We start from the raw sequence: 25,525 nt of genomic DNA, 5'->3' as shown, positions 1-25,525 counted from the left end.
TTGCAGATTCACTTACCAAGAATCCGTGATGAGAAGACAGCGCATCGTACTTACAGGCTTTTGGTGTATGAGCTCCATCCCACTGAGAAGCGTCTGCGGAAGGCTGCCGTTTCATGGTCAGGCAACAAACTCCCTCCTCATGCTGGGGACAAGTGGATGAGGGGCCAGGAAAGCCAGCAGTGTTCCCCATAGAAATATAGGAGAGGAGGTGGAGTGACATCTCCTGACACATCCCCGCTCCTTTGTCCTCCAGCGCATTGGCTTTGACCATCAAGGTGATGGTCACCCAGGGGCATCTGTTTTCCCTGAAGGAACTTTTTCTCTTAGTCGTGCTGCTCCCACTTTATGAGGCCACCCCCAAATACCAGCCACAGCTCCTTCCAAGAATGAGATTGCAGATGGACAGTTTCAAATTTGCCCTCAGAAGACTAAGTAAGTCCAAAGAGTACAGCGTTAAGTGCAAATTCATTCTCTTCTCCTCCCCATCCCCCACTGTCCGGCCACACTCTTAAATGCTTTCCAGAGGGCTGACAATATAGTTCAATAGCAATAGAAAGGAACTCAATTGTATAATGCCAGCAACACCGAGGAGACCAGATGCAAATATGAATGCCTTCCCATTAGGAAATTCCAAAGGAGATTCAAAAATTAAAGAACCCTTATCAGAGGCAAGTCCAAAGACGTTTCAATCCAAAAGAATTCAAGTCCAAATTTAAATTTTCTCAACTGGTGGAATTAAAAGTCCAGGAAATTAAATGCAAATTTTGAGTTTTTCCTGTGACCTGATATACAAAGAAATTCATGTCCAAATTTCATTTTCCAATTTCCAGTCCTGGTCTGTCTCAAGCACAGGGTCTCAGCCTTAGGCAGCTGCAGACTCGGCTGCCTTCCATGGGAATGGGTGTGGCTCCTTCACGGCCTCTGGGGAGCCCCATTTTTAAAAGAGTTCAAGGAGTTTAGTTTAACACAAAAGACTGTTATCTATCAGCCCCATCTTGCACACAATTAGGAACCACAAGAAATCTCCAGTCACCAGAGAAGTTATCTAAGCACAATTATTAGTATTTAGTGTTGCCAAAAGCCCAATAATATTTGGGGAAAGGAGAAAAATCTGTGGATTAAGCCACAATTTGGGTCCTGAAATCTAAAATCATGGTCAGTGCTTAAATGTTTAAAAAATTTAGAGCCAAACTGGGGTGAATTCTGAAATATGTGAGCAAGCCATGTGAATCCAACCAGATTTTTTTTTTTTTTTTTTTAGGGCCACACCTGCAGCATTTGGAAATTCCTTGGCTAGGGTTCAAATCTGAGCTGCAGCTGCTGGCCTACACCACAGCCACAGCAATACCGGATCCAAGCCACATCCTCAACCTACGCTGCAGCTTGCAACAACGCTAGATCCTTAACCCACTGAGCAAGGCCAGGGATTGAACTTGCATTCTCACAGACACTCTGTCGGGTTCTTAACCTACTGAGCCACAACAGGAACTCCCAACAAGATTTTAAATCCCTGCATGTTTCTTCCCTCAGCACCCAATGAGATCAAAGCAACACAAAGACATCAGGGCATCTGATCTAGCCCTGTTTTACCTAAGCCTGGCACAAGACTGCTTTCTGCTCTGCTTCATGTGCTGTCTACATCATTTAAACTTCTGGCCCGCAGACCTAGCTACGATTCACAGTCAAAGCTGCAAGCCAGCACTGCCTACCAAGGCCTAATACTTGCCAATGCCATGCTGTGCCTGGGTAGTTCCCGGTGAAGCTGCAGCAGCCACACATGAAGTTGGGCTTTGCTAAGACCCCAAAGTCCTGCTCATTCAAGTCTGGCAGCTAGAGTTTGCTCAAGTCTACCTTTATTTAAAACTGTACAAAAAAAAGCCATTTTCCCATAGACAAAGCCACCAGGAGTGGGTTGACCACATCAATGTATTGTTTAAATTACGAAGGTTTTTGAGAGTGAAAAGCAAGAGATGAATAAATACAATGAGACAACAAGTGTTAACTGTCCCGGGCAAATGTGATGCATGGATACTTGACCCATAAGTTCCAGTGTCACACAAAATGAAAGCCCTGTTTCTCCAGGAAAGGCCCTCCATGTGGGAACACTGGGAGGGGAGAACAGGGATTTGCCCCATAGGAAACCAAGTCTCAGAGAGTTAACATCCTTACAAGCGATGCAACTGAAATGCACCCAGGTTTTTTGGTTGCAAAGGCACTATTCTTTCAGGACATCCCAATGCACTGAATACATCTCAATACCTTCCCTGTGATTTTGCCAACTTCCTAGCAGTCACATCTCTGTTGCAATCTGCAAACTTTTCCTTCCCTATTTGCCTTTTACTCTGAAAAAATAATGCTTTTTTCCTAGTACATGGGTAATAACGTTCACTGTAGAAAATTTGGAAATTGTTGAACAGCATAAAGAAAGAAAGAAAAAAAAAATCCAACTGTTATTTCACCATTGAGAAATAAACCCTGTCATAATTTCTCCAAATTTGTTTGTGTGTGTAATATTTTTGAGGTATTCCCAGTTTTTCTCTTCTTTCTTCCCATTATATCTCTCCTCTCCTTCTCTCCCTACTTCAAGCAGAGAGAAGGCTGTGTGCTCACTGCCTCAGGGGAGAGATGAGACAGAGCAAAGAGCAGAAAATAAGAAGAATTTGGTTTCCGAAAGCCCAAGCCCATCAAGGATATTGTTCTAGTCACCTCTGAGGCAAATAACAATTTTTCTCTCCTATCCAATATTTATACTTCATATTTCTTTTTGTTGACGTACTTTTGACTAAGAGCTCCAGGAAAATATTAAAAAGTATCAATGATGGCAAGCTCACATGTCTATGTCTGACTTTAATATCCAGGTTTCCCCATTAAATATGATATTGGCCAATTTGACATAAATATTCTTTATCTGGTTAAGAAGTCTTCTATTCTTTGTTGCTAAGAAGTTTCAAAAATTTTTTATTAAAAATCGAGAATGATATTGAAAATTATCAAATGTATTTTGGCATCTGGTAAAACAATCATGTGACATCTCCGCTGACTGATAAAGATGATGAATTATATCAATAGATCTTCTATCATCAAGCCATTTTTGCATTCCTGATTCTGCTGTGTTCTTCATTTAAATAAGGTGCTGGATTTGATTTGTAGTTGAGTCAAAAGTAAGACTGGTTTACATTTTTCATTTTTAGAAGTACCAAGCCTGTGTTCCTGAGTGATATGTAGAATCATAAAATAAATTGGAATACTTTCATTATTTTTTAGCAGACATAATATGAGTGAATTTTTCATGACAAATATTTAAAACCTGCTCACAAAAACTTCTGGGCTTGGAGCTTTTTCTTTTTTTGGCTGTTCCCATGGCATGTGGAAATTCCCAAGCCAGGGATCCAACCTGTGCCACAGTAGCAACCCAATGCCACAGTAGTGACTTGGCAACCCAAGCCACAGTACTGACAATGCTGGATCCTTAACCTGCTGAGCCACCAGGGAACTCCCTAGGCTTGAAGCTTTTGGTGGAGATAATTCTCTGACAGCTTTTTCTGTTTTACCCATAACTACTGATTAATTAAGGATTTTTATTTCATCATGTGTCAATTTTATGACTTTAAATTCTTCTAGATGAGTGATCATTACATTGAGAATTCAAATTGATTAGCATAGATTACACATAATTCCTACTTTCTGTAGTCTAATTTAGTATGGTGGGGAGTTAAACTTTTAGTAATTTGGTACTTTATTATTTTTTTCAAAGAACAAATTCTTGCATTTATTACTAACTCTCCACTAAAATTTCAGTTTATTATTATTTTTTCTTATTTCTTCCCTTTGGGGAACAGTGTGGTGATATGTTTTGTTTTTTAAGTGATGTTTATTTACCTTTTTATTTATTGGAAATATGATTTGATGTGATTTAAATTCTCTCTGAATACAAATTCGACTTCAACCCACTGGTTTTGAATTGTAGTTTTCTCAGCTATGGAGTCATAATAACTATTGTACTGGACCTGCTTTTCCTAGTTTTAGCATCAGTTTAGGTGAAGTACCATCATCTCAGAGCTCTGAAAAAAAATGGTTGACTCTCCTTATATCTCTTTGTCCATATTACCATTCAATTTTTTGTGTTACATCAGGATCTTTTCCATATGCCCTTCTATTTTTCTTAGTGTTATCAGTATATTTTGGGGGTTTTTTTGTTTGTTTTTTCTTTAACCATAGAGCTGACAACATTCTTAGTTTTGGTTTTGCATCTTTGACTCAAGTATTATTTAGTGCGTTTACTACTTCTATTCTAATTTCTAAGAAATGGGGACTTTCACTACATAATCTAGTCATTGAATTCTATGTTCTTGTATTATTTTATTACTTTTTGTTTTTACTCAAAATGTAGTTGACATACACTACTACGTTAGTTTCAAATGTAGTACATAGCAATTGGACATTTGTGTACATTATGAAATGATCTCCACAGTAAGTCCAAGAACGATCTGTTCCCATACAGAGTTATTTCAATATCTCTGACCATATTTTGTATGCTGTATATTACATTACCGTGGCTCATCTATTTTAGAGCTGGACATTTGTACCTCTTTAATCTCCTTCACTTATTTCACTCACCTCCCCTCTGGGAACCACCTATTTGTTCTCTGTATCTGAGTCTATTTCTGTTTGTTTTGTTTTATGTATTTATTTATTTATTTATTTATTTTTAAGGCCGCACCTGCAGCACATGGAGATTTCCTGGCTAGGGGTCTAATTGGAGCTACAGCTGCTGGCCAATGCCACAGTCACAGTAACGCCAGATCTGAGCAGAGTCTGCGACCTACACCACAGCTCATGGCAGCACCAGATCCTTAACCCACTGATCGAGGCCAGGGATTGAACCCACAACCTCATGGTTCCTAGGAGGATTCATTTCCGCTGCACCACAATGGGAACTCCTGTTTTATTCTGTTTTTAAATTCCACATATAAGTAAGATCATATGGTGTATGTCTCTCTCTGCCTGATTCATTCCACTTTGCACAATATCCTCTAGATCCACTCACCAGGGGATTTCCAAATCATACAGTAAGTGCATTTTTAATTTATAGACATCTCCATACTGTTTTTCCACAGTGGCTGCACCAATTTACCTTCCCACCAACAGTGTACGAGGGTTCCCTTTCTCTACATACTTGCCAACATTTGTTATTTATATTCTTTTTGATGATAGCCATTCTAATTGGTGTGAGGTGGTATCTCATTGCAGTTTTCATTTGCATTTCCCTGATGATTAATGATTCTGAGCCTCTTTTCAAGTGCCTGTTGGCCATTTGCATCTCCTCTTTGGAAAAAAATGTCTATTCGGTTCTTCTGCCCATTTTTTAATTGAGTTGTTGTTGCTGCTATTGTTAATGGTGGGTCGTTATACATGTTGGATATTAACCCCATATTGATCATATCATTTGCAAATTTTTCTCTCATTCAATAGGCTGTCTTTTCATTTTGTTGATGATTTCTTTTGCTATGCAAAAGCTTTCAAGTTTAATTAGATCCCATTTGTTTATTTTTGCTTTTATTTCCTTTGCTTTAGGAAATGGATCAAAAAAGGGGGGGGGCACCTAGAGTAGCCTTTCTCTAGGGTTAATTTAATCCTCCCATTACAATATGACCTTTCTGGGGTCTCTACTGAATGCCTAAGTGTTCAACAATGTCTCTCCACTTTAGCTAGTTGGAACTTGGACATCCCTCAAGTCTTTGTGAGTTTTGCCAACTGTTCAGCTTTACAGTTCCCATTAGTAGATATTGTATGGCCTCATAAAATTGCATCCTATGTATGTGTGGCTCAATACTCAGCATTAGATTCTAGGAGACTCTGATGCAGACTTCTGCATATTTCTCTTTTTCTCTTCCTCCTTTTTCTCACCCTCTTTCTATTGCTTCTTTGTCTCTAGCAATTTGCCCCACAAACTTGCACCTGTTTCCTCAACTCAGTAAGATGGCCATGCTCTTCTTGGGTTCCTCCTCTCTGTGCTGAGGTCCAGAAAGTGCCTCCAGGCAGAAAGCTATAGCAACTGTAGGGATCACCGTTTTTGTTTTCTTTCTCTCACTGTGACAGTCCTGCTCTGCTTGCCTCTAATCTTTGAAAGGAGTTATTTCATATATTGTGTCCAGTTTCCTTATCGTTTAAGGAGGAACGGTTAGCCTGGTACCAGTTATCCATCAGGGCTGCAACTTTTTACAACTTTTAATTTTGATTATCAATCAGCAAGTATATTTATATTTTTTTCTTGTTATTTCATGTTACTTAAAAAAATTCAGCCTATCATTTTAGTAGGCTTCTTTCCCTCTATATAATTTACATATTGCTTCATTGACTCCAAGTTTTCACAAAGTTTTAAGATTGTAATGAAGATGTATAACATTTGTGGGTTTTTTGAAAAAACTTTTTCAAAATAATACGCCTTTTCTCTGACTCTTGGGCTCTCCACTCTTTATCGTTATATTTGCAGAGCACTTGCACAGTCATTTTCTAGTCACTCATTCACGAGCAGGAAGAGATCCTTCCTCTCCTCTGTCTGCTGGTTTAAGGTGTGCACAGAGCATCTTTACTAACCTTCAGTATCCATCTGGATGCTATTACTGTCCCTTTCTAGGTATTCATCTGGACTGCCAGTTCATGGTATTTTGCCATCTAATGTCAGTCTATTAGTCTGAGAGAGGATATCTTGGTTACCACACATGAGAAGCAGAGTTTTCCCTGCATAATCTAATGTACTTGTAGTTCTTACCCTGTATAAAACAATGCATAAACGACCACAAGCCTTCCAATACATTTCTTCCATGGATTAAAGTTCAGTCTGACTTTTTTTCATTGAATTATTTTTAAGTTAATGTGTTTCATTTTTCTTGAAGAGGTAATATTTTATTTTATTTTTATTTTTTGTCTTTTTGCATTTTCTAGGGCTGCTCCCGTGGCATATGGAGGTTCCCAGGCTAGGGATCCAATTGGAGCTTTTGCTGCCAGCCTACACCACAGCCACAGCAACATGGGATCCGAGCTGCGTCTGCGACCTACACCACAGGTCACGGCAATGCCAGATCCTTAACCCACTAAGCAAGGCCAGGGATTGAACCGGCAACCTCATGGCTCCCAGTCAGATTCGTTAACCACTGCGCCACAACGGGAACTCCAAAGAGGTAATATTTTAACATGCTTTAAAATTCAAGATGTCAAAAGGTATAATGAAAAAACTCCCTCTGACAACTGTCTCATAGCCACTCAACGTCCTTGGAGGAAACCAATATTACCAATTTCTTGTGTATTTTCTCAGAGATTGTCTGTCTGTCTGTCTGTCTGCCTGTCTGTCTATCTATCTATCTATCTATCTATCTATCTATCTATGTTATCTCTTTTGAGAGAGAGAGAGATAATCCCCTGCCAAAATTTTCCACAAACAGTCACACATGCTACACAGTTTTATGAGTTTAGGGAGTTCCCACCATGGCTCAGCAGAAACGAATCTGATTAGCATCCATGAGGATGCAGGTTTGATCCCCGGCCTTGCTCACTGGGTTAATGATCCAGTGTTGCCATAAGCTGTGGTGGAGGTCGCAGACTCGGCTCAGATCCTGTGTTGCTGTGGCTGTGGCCCACAGCTACAGCTCCAATTCTACCCCTAGCCCGGGGTACAACCCTAAAAAGACCAAAAAAAAAAAAGAATAGCTTTTATGAGTTTTCAAAAATACATAACTATAGAGTGTGAAGATTTCCGTAATACATAAAGAGAAACCTGTCTTTAATTGCTGCATTGTATTCCACTTTTTTTTTTTTTTTTTTTTTTTTTTTTTTGCTATTTCTTGGGCTGCTCCCGCGGCATATGGAGGTTCCCAGGCTAGGGGTCGAGTCGGAGCTATAGCCAGCGGCCTACGCCAGAGCCACAGCAACGCAGGATCCCAGCTGTGTCTGCAACCTACACCACAGCTCACGGCAAAGCCAGATCGTCAACCCACTGAGCAAGCGCAGGGACCGAACCCGCAACCTCATGGTTCCTAGTCAGATTCGTTAACCACTGAGCCATGACGGGAACTCCCCACTTTCTTAATGTAAATATTTTATGTGGTCATTTCCCTATTTATTGACATTGACATTTTAATTTTTTCTATTATTAATAATACAATTGATATTTAATAACTGTGTCATTTCTCACATGTGCAGAATATTTGTAGTATGTTCTGAATTCTCATAAGTGGGTGAATGAACTTGTGCTCTGTAATTTTCAGAAATTGCCAGATTACCTCCTATAGAGAGTATGCCTGATTGCTCAAGCTTGCCAAAGGCATTGCCTCGATGTAGTTATTAATAATAATACCTCTTGCTCCTAAGTGTCTGGATTGACTGACCAATAACATGGCTCCCCCTATCTGTCGAGACTGTGCCAACTTATACTCTCACCCCAAGCCTTACCTGCTTCTTTGCTGACATGACTCACATTTATATTTTCTCTTTTGAGGGTCAGACAGATGCCTACTTGGATATCTCACAGAAAGCTCAATTCAACGTGTCATCAATAAACTTCTGAATCCTCCCAAACTATCTTCTAGTCCAAGTTTTTCTCATCAGCAAATGGCAACACCATGCACCCATTTGTTCGAGCCAGAAAGCTGGGCTCCTTGCCTGATTCTCCCATTTCCTTCACCAGCTGAGTAACCATAAGCAAGCCAATATCCTTCTAGCCTCAGTGTCCTCACTAACAGAGGCAGGGCCACATTGCCTGCCTCGTGGTGGTGCTATGGTAGATACATGAGGTAAGGCAGGTGAAGGCATATCTCTTACTTTCTAGCATATATGAGAAGACCAAAAATAGCAGTTCCCTCTCCTTCCACCCTTCAAAATACTGCCCTATGTACCCCATGACCCTTCCTGCATTTTGATCCATGTAGTATAAATGTGACTTCTGGCCCAGAATGGCTTGTTCCAAATGTCTTTCTTAAGGCCCTTTGAGAAACCAGAATTAATTTCTGTAAGTTTATTCCAGAAGAGCCCCCAAAGCCAGCTTGAATGTTGAAGAATAAACTGCACACCTGTTTGAAGTGAAATAATCCAAAGTCAGGATGGTAACTAACATTTATATCTTGGTTATTTGTCTCCTTTCAAATGTTTTCCCAGCCAGGCAATGTTGTCTTGAATTACTCTTGAAAATAACTTATACTTTTCTCCAAGCTTCTTTAATTTTAGGAGATGTGGGGTTTATTGGGTCATAGAATTTTAATTCTGAGATTTTTTTTTTTTTTTTTTTTTTTTTGCTTTTTAGGGCAACACCCATGGCATATGGAGGTTCCCAGGCTAGGGGTCAAATCAGAGCCACAGCTGCCAGCCTACACCCAGCCACAGCAATGCCAGATCTGAACCTGGTCTGCAACCTACAACATATCTCAATGGCAACACCAGATCCTTAACCCAATGAGCAAGCCCAGGATCAAATCTGTGTCCTCATGGATGCTAGTCAGATTTATTAACCACCAAGCCACAATGAGAACTCCCTGGGATTTTCTTAAAAGATCATCAGTTTTTGAAGCAGTTGCTCAGATGCACTGGGAGAAGCACTGGTCCTGGAGCCTGAACACCAGCGCTGAAATCTTGGTTTGGCTGCTTCTCCTCTGCGCCACCTCAGGCAAGGAGTGTGAGCTCTGGAAGGCTCAGAGTTTTCCTTCTCCTTGCAATGCTTTCGTACAGGTCAGCTCACCTCATCCCCAGACTGTTAGAAGAGGAGCTTCCAGGAGAAGGTGTGCAAAAGTGCCAAGCCCCTCTTGCGGAATGTTTGTTCCAGCATTTATCAAACCTGATTCCTACAAGCAGGACAATGGTAGAAGAACCATGGTGGAAGAACTGAGTCTAGAAAGTGAACTTGTGAAACTCAGGGAAGGCTCTCTGGACAAAAGGTGATGTGCTCTTCGAGTTGCTCCATGGAACTGGAAGGTCCATCCTTCACAGGACAGTTTAGATGAGGTCACTGGCCTTCCCTGGCTTTCATTGCTGCTTGTGGGTGACAGGATTGGTGTGACTGGGTTTAACTGAAGCTCAAGTAAAAATCCTGTCCAAATCCTCTTCTAGAAATAGCCCTTTAACTCATGGAAATTCTCTTGACTTGAAGATGAAAAGCAACCTGTCCACGGAACCCCTTGAGGGGTAATACCAACCAAGCTCCCTTAGTTAGGATTTTAGGAGAAGACAGTCCCCCAAAACAGTGTGTTCTGAAAGAGGAAGGCGAGGAGGAAGCAGTGAGGAGGGTCCTACATCTGTGAAACCTCTCTTGGGTGCCTGATAGGCCAGCTCTTTCAGACTAGATCAAGACGTGACACCTCAGAGAAGGAGCCCACAAACCTTTCTCTTCCCTAAAGACGCGACCTGGGGACCAGCAGCAGGCTGCCTACTGGCCCTTCTGTGCTCTTAGTTCATGACTTATTCTCTGAACCACAGAAGTGGAAAATGTGTAGACCATGTGAACCAGGAGGGCTGCAGAATCCCCGCCAAGCCCCTCCCCTCACCCTGGCTACATGTCTCTCCACCCACTCTTCCCCTCACCTCCACCGGGTGAGAGGGAGCCCTGAGCTGGCAGCTTGAGAGGACTCAGAACAGACACCTGCAGCCAGCCAGCCATTCAGGATGGAGCCTTCTTGGGGTGGGGCGGGGCGGGGGGGGGAGCATTAGATGACCAAAAAGGGACAGCAAAGGAAGGGGTAAATTAACACGGGTCAAAGATCTTGCTGGCTCTTCTCTCCCTCCTCTTCACCCTCCACTGAGGTCCAACTAAGTTCCGGGGCGACTCTCCTCATGGCCTCTCCGGCTCAAGTCTACTCATTTGTAAAAGGGGAGAACTGTCCTTACATTTCTCTCTCCTGCCAGGTGGGCCACCCAAGGGAAAAGGGGTGCTCTGAGTTCTCAAAGTACCCCTTCTACATGGATGACAATAATTAATTTGGAGGCATGTACCTCTCCAGAAGTTAATATGTGTGTTCTGATAAAAGTTTTTTATTCTAAGGAATTTATTTTTGAAACAAGTCTTACAGAGGGTTAATAATCAAATGACACTTAGTTAAGAATTTTTTTTTTTCTTTTTTAGGGCTGCACCTGTGGCATATGGAAGTTCCTAGGCTAAGAGATGAATTGGAACTGCAGCTGCCAGCCTGTTTCACAGCTATAGCAACATGGGATCTGAGCTGTGTCTGTGACCCACCCCACAGCTCACAGCAATCGAACCCATATCTTCATGGATACTAGTTGAGTTCATAACTCGCTGAGCCACAATGAGAACTCCCCTTAGTTAAAATTTTAACAGTGCACACTGTGAAATACGGCATGATTGGCCAACGGGGGACCTGCTGCATAACACAGGGAACTCTACCCAATATTTTGTGCTATCTGTAAGGGAAAAGAATCTGAAAGAGAATGGATGTGTTTACATGTAGAACTGAATCACTCTGTTGTACAGCAGAAGTTATCACAACTTTGTAAACCAACTGTACTTCAACAAAACATTAAAACATGAAAAAACAAAACAAAACAAAAGAATTCAATGAATCACTTCTGCGGTAAAGAATAAAACCACTTGATATCTGGACCATTCTGGAAAATGCAGACCATATGGTCCCCAGAGGGATAAGTGACATGCTACACAAGAAGTCACTTTTTAGGTCTGCCAATTTGCCACCTAATTCTAATCAAGTACTTGGGTGATGTTGAAGAGGAAAGCCTTTCCTGTGGAAGGGTAATAATAACAACAGCAATACCTTGGCTAGTCCCCTGAACATTTCAAAGTGCTTTTGCATAAATTATCTCATTTGATCCAATCCATATGTGTAAGAACAGTCACACATACCAAGGCAGACATGTCAGGACTGATAAAGTTCAAATTCTCTCCTACACAACTCACTGGCCCAGGCAGGCCCTGTTTTTCTCAGTAAACAGAGGAGGGTGACCCCAGGCTGTGGGGAGGTGAGAGGTCAGGAGGAGAGCCCCCCTCGGGGCGTCTCAAGACCTTCTCCAGTTTCAGGTTGCCAGGCTGATTTCCCAGGATCCAGCATCTCCCGCTTTCTTCTTGCTTTACCCGTTCCCTCAACTCTCTAGAAACCTGTGATCAGGCCAATGGCCAGTACGCCAGCAAGTTACTTAGGGGCCCGGTGCTCTTTCTTGAAGGTTGGATCTGAACCAGGGAAGTGTCTCAGAGGCCAAGCTGGATCAGGCAGAAAAGGAGAAATAAATAACAAATAAATAGGAGAACGAGCGGAAGCCATGTAAGGAGGGAACCAGAGGCACCATTAGAGGAATACAACGGGCTGCAGGCTTCGGGGGCAGGAGCAGGGCTGTTTTATACAGAAAATGGGCAAGGGTCTGAAGGTTGAGGGGGAATAACTGGGAAGTGAGTTTTGACCAAGTTTAGGGAACCAAGGGAACCATTCTCACGGTGTCTTAGCGGAGTGGGGGCAGGACGGGTGGCATGCTTGAGAGCACAGGGTCTGGAGGATCACGCACAGTCCAAACCCGGCTAGGTATGCGGATAGACGGTGCAGCTCAGGGTTGATTCCCCAGGCTAGTAGATTTCAGCGTTAGCAGAGCTGTAAAGACCTTAAACAGATCTCCTGTCTCTTCTCCATGGCTGCAAACACCCTGCCTACGTCCACCCTGCTTAAATGTACATCTCTAACTAAGACTTCTCTTCTGAAAGCCAGACCTGTATGTTGACATGTGACATGATGGCCTGAAGTCTCCAAGGCGATTCAGATTTACATGCCAAAAAGGAATGTCTAGTTCTACCATCCTCACCTAGTCTTCTTTCCTTTTTTTTTCTTTCTTTCTTTTTTTCTTTTTTTCTTTTTTTTGAATTTCAGTAATTACAACCTCTAGAAACTGGGAGTCATCCCTGAGGCCTCCCTTGCCCTGCCAGAAAATTACGCATCACTAATCCAGGTCAATGGTATCTCAATACACATCTGGAGTCTGTCCTCCTCTTCTCATTTTCTCTGCTTGTAACCAAGAAAAACCACCATCCTGCCACTCATCATCTATGCCTAGAAACTCTTGAGAACCTTGCTGCTTCTACTCCAGCCCCTTCCTATCTCCTATTAGTCAGCTTGGGTGGGTTTTTTTAAAAGTGTAAGTTGGATCATATTTCTTTCCCTCTCAAAACCTTCGTGGCTTCCCACTGCACTTGGGATAAAATCCAAAATCCTCAATGTTGCTTATAAAGCATCGGAAATCTATTACTTTCCCACCTCTCCAGCTTCTTCTTATGTCATTTTCTCCTTCACTCCACAACCTCTAGCCTGACAGGCTTACTTTATGATTCCCAAATACCGCAAGCTTCTTCTACCTCAGGGCCTTTGCCCACGTGGTTTCCTCTGCCTTAAGAACAAATTCCCCACTGGTCACCTGGCTAACTCCAACTTACCAGCAAAATTGCTACTCCCTCAGAGATGCCTTCCCTAAACCTCACAACCTAAATTATACCCTAATATCAATTAGAGTTTTTTTGGTGCAAGCACAGAAACCAAGAGGTTAATTTACAAAGAAAAGGAATTAATTGGAACAATATGAGGTCACGCAGAGGTTCAAAGGGAAAGCTGAAAAAATGGCTCTGAAAGGTCAGGAGCCAAGGACCCAGCATCCAAGTACAAAGAACTGACAGTAGGTCTATGGAGGTGCTTTCATGGCAGGGAATCAGATCCTACCTTTCTTGGTCTGTGGGTCTCACACATGATGGACACACGGATGAGGTTATGGTCCAGGGAGAAAATCTGACTGGTGGAGCTCATATCATGGACTCAAGCCCTCTAGGGATGGGGTGCAGTGGCTGGGAAACTTGACAGCTCCACAAAACTACACACAGAGAAGGAGAGTAATTCCCTTTTTAGGCAGTAAGGGCACTGTCACCAGAAGAAAGAAGGAGGAATGGATACTGAATGCAGAATCAGTGACTGCTCCCATTACACACTCCCATTGCACCACAGGCTTTTCCTTTCTAACTAGTCACCATTTGTAATTAGGCTGTATAGCCGACCCTGGGTAAGTGCTTCTTCCTTCCTTTTCCTTTCTAGGTTTTTTGCAATGAAGGAGTCCTGTGACCAGTTTTTGCCAGTGAGAGGTATGAAAAATGATGTCTACCCTGCCAGCCCTGTTCTCTAAAATCTCCAAGATCCTCAACTCTCTTTTCTGTCCACAAAGCTAGGAACTGAGAGGTTCAGAAGGATGAGGATATACCACAGAAGAGACAGGACCCCTGTGTCACCCTTTGGGAAGAGCTGACCAGGATGTGAACAGGAAATACAATTTTATTGTCTTCAGTCTGTGAGATGTCGGAGGGTTGTTTGTTACAGCCGCTAACAAACATTGCCCTGAGTGTTACAGGTTTATTTTAGTGTTTACTGCTTGCCATCTGTCTCCTCCATGAGATTATAAACTTCATGGAGTCATGGATGAGGTCTGTAACTTAGCACTTAACGTAATAATATTCAATAAATACGTGTTGAATAAGTGAAATAAATTTTTTATTCAACCTTTCTCTAATTTTTTTTGGAGAAAGAAAATGGGGCTTCGAGAGGTAAAAAGACTTTACCCACATTATCTCTGCCTCCATGATGGACTAACCACTGGGCAGTGGATTCATGGGTAAGAAGTCTTGGGTCATTTCTTCAAGTTAGGGTCACAGAATGCACCAGAACTTGTTTCAGCACATCATGGATACATTAGGAATGTGATTGAAATCTAACAGCAGGTTACCTGTGACACTGCAATTGCTTCAGTCATTTCTTTGTCTTTAAAATGCCATATAATTGCTAATGTAATTAGTAATGTATACAGAGGGGGCCTGTGCAATTACTGAGTCCTAAGATCAAGTAATTAATGTTCTGTCAACAAAACAGCAACTGTTTCATTAACAACTGCTTAGATCTGGAAATAAGCATAATCAGATGCAGACAGATCAACCTAAACATTATCAACTCAGCTGATTTTTTAGTCACTAAAATGTCAACCCCACAACAGTAAGCACAATGGAACTTTCAGATATCTTTTTCCAGTTCAAAAAATATATACAGTCAGATGGACAGATGGATGGATGGAGATCGATGATAATGATTGATAGATAGATAACAAATCAACAAAACCAAACTGCCTTGTATTTTTCATCCTCAAAAGCAGTAAGAGATTCATGTTTAAATATCATAGGAAACTAATTTCTGAGTCAGGAAGGATATATAGATTTTAACTTAGGCTTTGCCTCAGTGTTTTCCCAGTGTGCCCTTATAAAAAGCATTTAACCTGGGATGCAATTCTCTCATCTTGAAAAATGCGCCAACCCTCTGAACTCATGCACTGCAACGTGACGAGTGAGGGCAGGATGTGAATACCCAAGGAAAGGTCTGCTTGAACGTATCAGCTTGTGCCAGATCATATACAATCCTCCCCCCACCCCCACCCCCAGTCTCCATGGTTTCCAAAAGCAAACCTATATCCTTGCCTGAGTGTTGGTGGGTCAGCACTTCAACAGCCCTGCTCCAGGCTGGGTTCAGGGCTGGCTCCTATCTCTTTTAGGATCCAGGATGCAGGAGCAGTAGGAAGCTGGAGCATGTTCTTCCCATGCTAAAGGGGAGGTGCATAGGCCCCAGACCCCAACAGCATGTCTCTGTTCAGATGTGGTATTTTCCTGTCTGATGTATTTCACTAGCCAAAGACGTCATAAGGCTAGGCCTCCATGGTGAGGACCTCCACTGTTTTCCACGGGGAATGGAAGAGGAGGAGGAATATTTGCTCAACAATAATGCCAATGAGAAGTCATCTTCCACTTCTCATTTTGTATCATAAGTATGAGATCTCAGCGAAAAGTGACCAACTGACCATATCTGAGCAGAGGTGTGCTATTATGCTACTTGGTTAAAATATACATACATATTTCTTTTCCTTCTTTCTTTTTAGGGCTGCACCTGTGGCATATGGAAGTTCTCAGGCTAGTGGTTGAATTGGAGCTGCAGCTGCCAGCCTATGCCACAGCCACAGCAATGCCAGATTTGAGCCTCGGCAGCAACCAATGCCATAGCTCACAGCAACACCAGATCCTTAACCCACCAGGAGAGGCCAGGGATCGAACCTGCATCCTCATGGATACTAGTCTGCTGAGACACAACAGGAACTCCTAAAATATATATTTTTTAAAAATTCTATCGCAGTTGCCTGAACAAGATGGAGTGATATTTGGAGCAACTGACAGAGCACTAAGCTGGGAGTCAGGGGACCTCTATTCAATTTCAGTTTTACTATTAGGTAATTACTCAGTCTAAGTCACTTCACAACTCTGAGCCTTGGTTTCTTCACTGGTAAAGCAAGAGATCTCCACAAGGTGATGTTCAAAGTGCCTTTTGCCCTAAAATTCTCATCTGAGGAGGATGACCTTTTAGGGGAGATATTTGGCACCCTTTGAGGTAAGGAGCTATGGTCAACTGATACTTGTTTATTAGAGAACAGCTCAGAAATAGGGAAAGATTAAAGTCTAGGGTTGATGCCTGAAAACTTTTTGACATTCTTCACAGCTTCTTTAGAAAGCTGTAGCTCCACTACAGCGAGCTGCAAGACCTCAGGAATCACGCACCCCCGGGCTTCAAACTTTTCTGTCCAAGAAAGCCAAGACGACTGGGAAGTTGAGAGTATGCTTTGAACACTTGTCACTGTGCACACTTTCTTTGCAGATGCACTTTTCATCTTTACATATTGAAGTAAAATTTGCGTTCATTAAAAAAAATATTAAAATCCCCCCCAAAAAAAGCCCACTTTGAATAAAACTGAGGCAACATAAATGCTCTGTTTATCATGTCTTTAGCAGATCCTAATCACATGATTTAATTTTGACTTCTAGTTTGATAAATCAGAATTTTTTCAGAATTTCAGAATTAACTCTCGATGTGTATATTGAGGCTGACTGTAATTTAGAAAAAGATTTGGGGAGACAAAGAAAATGAGACGACCGGTGGAAGCAACCAGAAAGCACCTGGCACACTGAGAGTGAGGCTGCTGTCATCCACACCACTGCACATTCCCACCTCTATTGCTACCCATCAGAAGGTTGGTTTCCAATGCTGGAGTGCAGCTTTGTGCTCTGCCATGGGGTTTACAGTTCTCTATATGCTGCAGGGTATCAAGACTGTTCCCCAGCAAGGTCTTTGAGATCTTTCAGAATTTTGAGAGCAAATGAGAAGCTCTAGAAGTCCATCTTCTCCCCAAACCAGCTCCTGCCCTTAAGAATTCTTCACTATTTCTCCTCCTTTGTACACCATTCCCTGCAAACCCCTCTCAAGAAATAACCACCCAATTGCAAGTTTACGTCTACATAGTGAGAGACTGCACCTTTTCCAATAAAGGAAGGGGACTTCATCTCCAAAGCAAAACAGCAAAGGCCGTCTTCATGACTGAGCTGTTTTTATTCACACTTCTGACACCAAACATGTGGCTCCCCCCCGCCCCTCACCAACATCAATCAATTCTGACACCAACAAGGTATCCTATAATTCAATTCAATTCTCACACTAACTACCTGGTGTTAGCATCAGACTCCACAGGTTTAAGGCTCAGTCCCATAGGACTGCCTCGCTTCAGCTGCCAGTCTCCAATGGGATGGCCAGACGACCCATACTTCTGTATGATTTGGAAACAAATCTGGGGTTTCCATACTCTCCCCTCAAGTTTGGAAATTTGCTAGAATGACTCACAGAACTGAGGAAAGTCCTTTACTTACTAGCACCAGTTCATTATAAAGGTTACAACTCAGGAACAGCCAAATGGAAGAGACGCAAAGGGAAAGGTATCAGGGGTAGGATGTGTGGTTGTGCCACGGCCTCTCGCAGCACCTAATGTGTTCACCCACAAGCTTTCTAAGCCCCATAGTTTAGAGATTTAATGGAGGTTTCATGACATAGGCATGACTGATGAAATAACCAACCACTGGTTATTAACTCAATCTCCAGCCCCTCTCCCCTCCATGGACTCTGGATGGGGGCAGAAAGCTTCCATTTTCTAATCAAGGCTTGGTCTTTCTGATGACCAGCCCCATCCTGAAGCTACGTAGGGGCCTGAAAGAGTTGCCCCATTAGAGCAAAAGAGGCTCTTATAACCCCTGTTGCTCAGGAAATTCTAAGGGTTTTAGGGGGTTGGTGCCAGGAACTAAAGATAAAGACCAAATATCTTCCTGTGATAGCACAACCGACATCATCTGCTTCCGGTGAAATCAAAAGATACTGATTCCTGATTCCTACATGCTTGTTCAGGGTTCAAGAACAAGGAAGACTAACACTGACATTCCCTGCTCCCCTTGCCTTATACATTTCCAGACCTATGATTAATATTTATTTATTAAGCATATTAAGTAGAGTTCTTCTTCTGGAAGCCTCAGTTTTTTTTTTCAAAGTAAACAGTTATTCTGCGCCAGCAATGTGCTAGGAAGGTGTTGGGAATGTAATGGAGAATGAAACATAATTTCTGCCCTCAGAGAGCTCCAAATTTAGTGGAGAAAACAATTAAGAAAACTCATCATTGCAACAGATAGTGTGAGAGAGGCACTTCCCTTGGCCGTGGATGAAAGAAACTCCCAGGAGGGTTTCATGGAGAAAGGGATGCTCGCATTGTGTGATTTACAGGGAGCAGGAGAGAAAAGGAAGGCAGCTTATCTCTGAGCTCACACAAATGATAAGCAGTGTAGAATCAAACATTGTCAATGCTGGAAGGAGCCTTGGGCATCTTTCCCAAATCAAGCCACTGTGTATGCTTGTGTATTGCTCGAGGTCACTTGGCAGCAAACTTGACTTCAATTAAAAGATTCAAAGTTTGTACCTTTTGACCACCGTGATCCATCTCTCCCCCTCTCTTCCTCTCCCACCCAAGGTAATCACCAATTTATTCACTGTTTCTATGAAGTCTACTTTTTTAGGTTCCAATATAAGTGAGATCATAATGTATTTGTCTTTCTCTGTCTTACTTATTTCACTTAGCATAATGTCCTCAAATTTCACCCATGTTGTCACAAACGGCAGAGTTTATTTCTTTTTTATGGCTGAATAACATTCCTAAATATATGCCACATTCTCTATCCATTCACCCACTGACAAACACTTATGGAAATCAATACGCAATATATGTGTATATCAAATCATTTCGGTGTATACCTTCAATTTACATAATGTTATATGTTAATTTTATCTCAATGAAGTTGGAACAGTTTTAATTTAAAAATAAAAATAAAAGGGTTCAAATGCAAAAATACATCACACCTCTATGAGAAATGAGAAATGAGCTATCTTCTCACCAGCATATGCTTCCAGACTTTTACTCAAGATGTGATTGTCCTTCAAGAGAGATTTTTGTCTGTTTTGGTCACAGGGTCATTTCGGTCACCTCTAAATTTTCATTGTAAGGGCAGCTACGATTATTGACATTTTACAACTTGCTTTCCGTAAGTCCTTTTGGCTGATTTTCCTCACCATAGACTTGGGAAAAAGTCCACAAGGGCAGGATCCACGACTACTGAGTGCACCTCCTCTGACTCTCCACACACAGGACTGCAACCTCAATTCTATTTGATGTTGGGCAGGACACAAACTAAAAGGACCAGTTTATTCAACTGATACCCAGTGAATGAGCATCTCCAAATTCTAGGCACAATCTACACCAACAAGCAGCATACAGTTTAGCAAGGGATCAAATTACAAACGTATATATACATTATGTGTGTATATCTACATATACGCAAACACATTTTTTTTTTTCCCTGCACCTGAGACATATGGAAGTTCCCAGGCCAGGGACTGAAGTTGAGCTGCAGCTGGGACCTATGCCACAGCTGCAGCAATGCTGGATCCTTAACCCATGTTGCCACAGCGGGAACGCCCATGATAATGTATTTATAGACACTGCAAAATCTAGAGGTTTGTGGTATAGGAGTTCAGAGGAGGATCAAACATTCATATATTCCTGGCTAGTCCTGGCTAGACATTAAGCTTCAAGAGAGCCTGGACCCATATCTATTTTGTTTGTCATTTTATCTCCTGTCCCTGGCACATAAGAGGAATTCCATAAGTATTTCTTGAATGAATGAATGAATGAATGAATGAACAAATATGTTTTACAAACGAGGAAAGAGAGGCCCAAGAAGGGAAGTGATTTGATTTGACCAACATCCCAGGGCTGGTCAGAGAAATCCATACCCAAGTCTCCAAACTCCTAATCCAATGCACATCACAGTGGATCAAAAAATTGTCCCAAGAATCTCGGGCTGCTCACTGCTTCATAACCATGCTGGATAAACTTATAATAACATACATCCTGGCATTGGACATGGCTGACTGTATAATTAGCTTATTTCCTACCCATATGGAGCAGCTCAGCTCCTGTGCCTCAGTGGGGAATTCCTCGTATGTTGCTAGGGTCGCCTTCTGGGATTACATCTTCAGAGGTGTGCGGGAGGAGGAGTCGGCTGTGCTGATAAATGAATCAGAGAGACAGGAGGAAAGCTGGCAGAGTCCCTGCAGAGATGGATGGGGGCTGAATCGTGCTCACGGCTGCTCTGTTCCCTCGGCCTCTTCTCCCTCTGACCTGAAGAGGACCCAGTGGGAAAATAGTGCCTGCTTCTCCAGGACTTATTGCTTAGTCATAAATCTCCATCTCAGGCCTGTGAGTGTGGGGTGGGAGGTGGGGCGGGGAGAGGGAGGGAGAGAGAACAGGCAGAAGGAATATGGGAGGAGGAAAGAAAAGAAGACAGAAGACAAAGATGTCTGATAAAAGTTGAAGGGCCAGCAAAGCCTCTTTAACTCAGGTTTCATAAGTCGAGAAATATTTTATCACCCTTGTGAGTCAAACCTCTGAAAATCAATAGGGCTTGAGAGTTGCCTATATTGATCTGAAAGCCTGAGATGTATTAAAATATTCATGGCTGGATGTATGCGTTCAGAGAAGGCACTGGGGCGGGGGGGAGCTGATGCAGAGAGAGGGAGATGGGTAGGTAGATTTCTAAGTAAAAGCCATTCGCATTTTCATTAAAAATAGATTAATTCTATTAGCTGGACTAAAACCTCACACTTAAAAGGAAATGAGCTTGTTTGTCAGACAAATAAGCCACTGGCAAACCCAGAAAAAAACATTTATTTACTGCTATTTAATAGCAGAAGAGCCAGGGAGAGTTGATAAAATTAGCACGGTATCCCCCAGAGGGATGCAAGGGGCTGCTTTGTTTGCAAAGGCAATTTGGACACTGCTGCTTTGATCTTCACTTTGAGCATTTGAACAGGCATGTTAGTATCACTCATTTCACAAGAGAATTGGGATTCAAGTTTCCCCAACAATCTAAAAAGCAGTACATTAGAAGGGGGCTGTCTGCCTGTAGTCTCAGAGTCTCAATACCCTTGATACTAATTTGATGTGATGCATTTCACCAGATGTGTCTACCTGAACGCTATCTGATGCCCAGGAGACTGTGGCCCTGCTTGAAAGTATTAGACTTGGATTTTTCCCCCTTCGAAAATGATTGGATGAAGGCATCCATAATTTAAAATCTGCATATAGATATGACATATGTTACAAATATTTGAGAAAATTCATGCAAGGAATTTAACAACAACAACATATGGGAAATCGGTTCCAAATAACAAGGCAGAATTAAAAATAATCTGTTACCTGTAGCTACCCTCCTCTTATACATCAGTGCAACCGATGGAGATGGTGCCAAAACCCAACTCCTGAGAGGAGAAAAAAAAAAAAAAGCCCACATCCAACAGGCCATCATGCTGTGGAGCAAGATCTGGGAGACTAAAGGGAAGGTCAGATGGCTTTTGATTCTGATGGGGCTCAGCATTCCCACATTCTTCAGGTGTAGCGATGGTCCAAAGGAAGAATCAGCAGTGAAAACAGACGGACGGAGGAGGGTATTTGCCACAATGTGACTGCAGGGAACCCAAACCATTCTGAGCAGCTCATGCCCACTTTATAGGGGACAACAAGCGTCATAAAGCCTTCTTGGCTTTGATGAAATTCAATGAAACCCAAACGTGTTAAAAACATCTATAATGCAGGCGTTCCCCTTGTGGCTCAGCGGTTAACGAACCCGACTAGTGTCCATGAGGATGTGGGTTCCATCCCTGGTCCCACTCAGTGGGTCAAGGCTCTGGCGTTGGCATGAACTGTGGTATAGGTCGCAGATGCGGCTTGGATCCTGAGTTGACGTGACTGTCGCGTAGGCTGACGGCTACAGCTCTGGGAACTTCCATAGGCTGCAGGTGTAGCCCTAAAAATAATAAATAAATAAATATATAAAAACCTCTACAACGTAGCCAGCCCTGGCTTCCCCAAGCAGCTATTTCAGAGAGATGGTCAGGGGGAGAGGTGGTTAGGGGGACTGGACCTCTAGCCCTTCCCACAAGCCTCAGGGCACTTTCCCTTCTCTGGTTCCCGCAGTGCTGCTATGACATGACAACATCATTGCGGAACAAGAAAGGGATGCCAAGTTCCCTGCCCCTCAGAGCTTCTGGGAGGGCCTTTCCTGAGGGGAGACATCAAAAGTCTGCCAGAAAGTCAAGGATGGCTGTAATCCTGTTGTTTTTTCCAGTGAACACACCTATCCATCACTGCGGCATCACCTTCCTACAGAATTTACAAAATGCCTTATAATCTCCTTCTCCCACAGCATGTTAGCATTTTGCTTGTTATTCCCATTTAATAGACGAAGGAAGAAGATACAGAGACACTTTCCCAGGCTCTCAGAGGAAGAGGCAGGACTAAGTTCGGATCCCCAAATCCCTGTCCCATTGCTAAACAAATGCACTCTTTCCTCTCCCAGTCCCTGCCCCGTTCCCAAAACACAGGAACCAAGGAGGGTCCTGCTACCCAGAGACCTCTTCTTCCAGTGAGATTCCACTGTGCTGGTTAGAAATCGTCAGTGCTCCGGGAAGACGTTCTCAGAGATGAACATCTCGGTGGGATCCTGTGTGATCCGTACCCTAAGGGCTGGTGGCACCACCTGTACATCATGGCTTCTCTTCTTTTCTTCTGCCTGCCCTTCCTTACAGCTGGGTTTAAGGTCATTGGCACCTTCTTAGAAAGGATGAGGTGGGCAGAAAATGCCCTGAGTCCAACGAGTAGGTTTTGCATCCTGTCCATCATTCAACAAGGTTTTAGAGATGGGGGAGACTGAACAAAACCATTGTATTGTCTAAACTTTCATGACAGGCTCCTAACTACCATCCTGTTTTCCTTGTCTTCAGTCTGTATTTCTTCCAACGCATCCTCTGTGTTTCTGTTTCAGTGGTTACATGGCCATTCATTTGATGGACCCATTCCTGCTCAGCCTAAAATCTTGCACTCATCTCTACTACTTCTAGGTAAGGGTTTTTAACTAAGAGCCTGTAAATAATGGGTTCCAGAGGGCCCATGACCATCCCTGAAGTTGAACATAAAATATAAAAAGGTCTATGTGGGTGTGACACATAATACATTTCTTCCCAGAAAAAAAAAAAAAAAGACCATAAATTCCACCATAGGTTGCCCCCAAGAACAGGTTCAGAATAATTTTTATATAGCACAAAGTTCAAGCTCCTGGTCATGGCATCTGGGGTCCTTCAGGACTCAGCCTAGCTTTGTCTTGTCTCCTGTCACATTTTCATGCTCCTCCTCTTCACCTTTAGGAACAAACCAGGAGTCCTCAGCACACGGTGCTTCCTCTGCCTGGAAGGCCCTCCCTCCCCCCAGTTCCTCCTCCAGGAAGCAGTGCAGGCACCTCTCCTGTGTCTTCCCTGCAGTCCCAAGGCACTCCTTGCTTCCCACTGTGGTGGCACCTGTCACCCTATGATGGAATTGCTTGTTTATTTGACTGTCTTTCCACTGAACCATGAGCTCCTAGAAGGTAGGGGTAATATTTTCTATTTCTGAATCCCAAGCACTTAACATGCCCCAAATAACTGGCATGTGATAAAACCCTCAATAACTCGGTAAGTGATGTCCAAAAAATTCTGTTGTGTAAAATGTAGTCCCTCATGGGTTCAAAGTTTCAAACCATGGGGCCAGTATGAAATTCTCGAGGCACTCAGGGGGACTAGCTAAACAATCCAAGTCCATTCTGATGGGCTGCGGTTTGGTGCCACTTGATGACAGTTCTTCAACCTGGCTTAAATAGTGATAGAAATGACTCTAGGTCTGCAGACTAGAATTTCTAGGACATGGTAAGGATTCTAAGAACTCTCAGAGTCTGTTTCATTGCCCTATGGGCAGTGGGGGCTGGATGAACACTGAGGATGGGAGCACTCACCCATAACCCCAAGACGGGCTTTCTAGTGCTGCCTTATCCCCCTTCCATATCACACACCCACGTCATCCTCCAGGAAGATCGGAGCTTCAGCTCCATTTTCGACTCTGAGCTGGTCAGAGCACACAAACTAATCACACATCCCATAATAGCTAAATCTGTGCATGTTGTGGAGGTATTTCACTCTGTTTGCAGAGAGCATAAAGGATGGGTAGAAGCAATTTAATTTAAGTCTCGTCTTCCTAGGCTGTGCCCCCCAGGAAGAGAACACACAAGGATAGAGGACAATCTCATTATCCCTGATTCTAAGCATCTCCATGCCCCCGTCCCATGACCTCACTGGGACCTCAATCTGGAAGGTACACATTCTCAGTGACTCTAGCCCATAAAGCCAGCCTCATGCATCATCAGTCTCATTCCAAACCCCTTCGGGCTCTGGCTTCTAAAGATTCCTAAAGCAAGGATGAAGTAGGCGTGGGGAGATTATCTACCTTCTTTGTTTACTGTACCAAGAACTTTATGCACATTAGTCTACTCAATCCATACAAAACCTTGTGAGTTAAATATTATTATTCCCATTTTGCAGATGATGAAATGGAGGCTCATAAACATTAAATAATCTGTCCTGTGCCAAGGACCAATGGTCAGGATTTGCATGGAGACCAGTCTGATGCCAAAGCCCATATTTTTCCACCACGAAGGCAGAATGAAAAGCGTAACATGGAGTTCCCGTCGTGGCTCAGCAGCAGTTAACAAATCTGACTGGGAACCATGACGTTGCGGGTACGATCTCTGGCCTCGCTCAGTGGGTTAAGGATCTGGCGTTGCTGTGGCTGTGGCGTAGCCCGGCGGCTACAGCTCTGATTCGATCCCTAGCCTGGGAACCTCCATGTGCTGTGGGTGCAGCCCTAGAAAAGGCAAAATAGAAAAAAGAATAAAAAGAAAAAGAAAAGCGTAACACTAGGCAGCCGGGGCTCTGGAGTTAGGCTGTGTGACCCACCAGCACCACAGCCTCAGCCACACTTCTTCCCTGCTTGGTGACTCCCTCTCCTGAGTAAAATGCGGGAACTATGAGTCTTTATCTCAAAGTATTACAGGGAAGATGAAGTGAGTTTACGCACATAAAGTGCTTAGAACACCCTGTCAGGGCTTAGTCATGGGAGCCACTGTGGCGACTGTGACCTATGGCTGATAACCTGGTGACCATATTTCCCAAAC

This window comes from Sus scrofa, chromosome 14, assembly GCF_000003025.6.
Source record: "Sus scrofa isolate TJ Tabasco breed Duroc chromosome 14, Sscrofa11.1, whole genome shotgun sequence".
NCBI lineage: Eukaryota > Metazoa > Chordata > Mammalia > Artiodactyla > Suidae > Sus > Sus scrofa.
Note: the sequence above shows the minus strand (reverse complement) of the source record.